The following is a 1,729-nucleotide window of genomic DNA, read 5'->3' as shown; positions in this document are numbered from 1 at the left end:
TAAAATATTTTTATGTTGAGAATCCCTTTGTCCTGGCCTTATTTTTGGGTTGTTAGTAATTGTTTGCTGCTGATGCTATTTCTGTTACTGTGTGTGCTATGCACTTACTTTCATGTGTGACAGTGACAAGCACAGTTTGTATATCATAGTTATTTTTTAAATGCATAAATTAGTGTTGGACATTTGTGATGGACATGTCAATTTTGGTGCAAGCATTCATCATGTTACTGAACACTTTCATGCACATATGTGTAACACAGGGAACATAACACTTTACAGTTAAGTGGTATCTGATGCTTGTCATAAATTGCAAAAACCAAGGGGACATGTGGCCTTCCTACATTTCTGACCTGTTTGCAGTGTAGAGGTAAGTCTGGTTGTGCACTCTGTATACACCCACTCGTAGCATTTTGGAATACAACTGCTACATTATCATGAATCTGAGTAGGTCCTGTTGCGTATACTCTTTATGTATATGATGTGGTAGTTTAAAGAAAATGATTGCACGCGCCTTTACGGACACATTTTTATTAGGGATTGCTGTGACTTATTGTGTAGGTGTCCATTGCCATGAAGGCAGTTAGTACCAGATTAGTGTGTGTTACTAATATCTTGAGGTGTGTTTTTAATCATTTTTCGAGCTACGACATTGCACACATATTTATTGCACATCATTGTACTATTGCTTTGAAGTATTATTTAAGCATGCATGAGTCCAATGCTAATGTACCACGACAATTCTGAGGATGACAGGTAATACGAGGACTTGTCTTCTGTTCCTGGGACAACAGGGTTGATTTTCATCTTTGTCCAGGAGCAGCAGCAATGGCAGGACTTGTATGACTGGAAATTATGGGTCAGGAAATGTGAAAACTCAGGAAAAGGTGAGTTTCTTCCTTCTATCCCTCCCAATTTATCAACTCAGGTGTGGAGGTTTACCACCACAGTTGTGTCAGCGGGAAGGCACTTTCTGATTGATGGTGCTCAGTTTTTTTATATTAATATTGATCACATACCACTAATGTATATTCTAAATAATGCTACTGCACACTCAGAGCAACTACCGTTTAGATTCACCAGGCTCATTACTGAACAGTTGTAGTATAATTTCATTGTTGTTCATTTACCTCAATTTTCTAATAACCCCTTCTGTGCCGCGGACGTAGTGGTTACGTCCTGCGGCACAGTGCTGCTGTGCCGAGGACGTAACCACTACGTCCTCGGCACACAGCCCAGAGGGAGCGCTCTCGCTCCCTCTGTGTGCTTCCCCCCACCCCCCCAAAGTCAGGGATGGAAGGGGAAGCCCTTCCCCTTCCACCCCCGAACCCCCCATAATGACATCAGCGCGCGATTGCGCGCTGACTTCATTATGGGGTTCTCGCCGCACAGGAAGCCATTTGCTTCCTGTGCGGCGAGCGGAGAAGAGGTGAGTTCCTCTTCCCGGTGGGTGGGGGGTTTGGTCTAAAGAGGCACCGGGGGAAAGGAAAGGCTTTTCCTTTCCCCCGGTGTCTCTTTGAGCATTCAGGAATGCCCACTAGACACCAGGGATTTCTTTTTTTTTGTTTACTTTCATGTTTCTTGTTGGCGGGGAGCGGCCCCTTGGGCAAGGGTCGCTCCCCTTTGGGGGGCAATTAGTTACGGCCATTTCTGCCCCCCTTGGGGGAAGATTGGCTACTTTTTAGCCAGATCTGCCCCCAAGGGGGGCAGAAAACACTAGATCACCAGAGAT

This window comes from Pleurodeles waltl, chromosome 4_1 (assembly GCF_031143425.1).
Source record: "Pleurodeles waltl isolate 20211129_DDA chromosome 4_1, aPleWal1.hap1.20221129, whole genome shotgun sequence".
NCBI lineage: Eukaryota > Metazoa > Chordata > Amphibia > Caudata > Salamandridae > Pleurodeles > Pleurodeles waltl.
The sequence above is the reverse complement of the archived record's forward strand: the minus strand, read 5'-3'. Positions refer to the sequence as shown.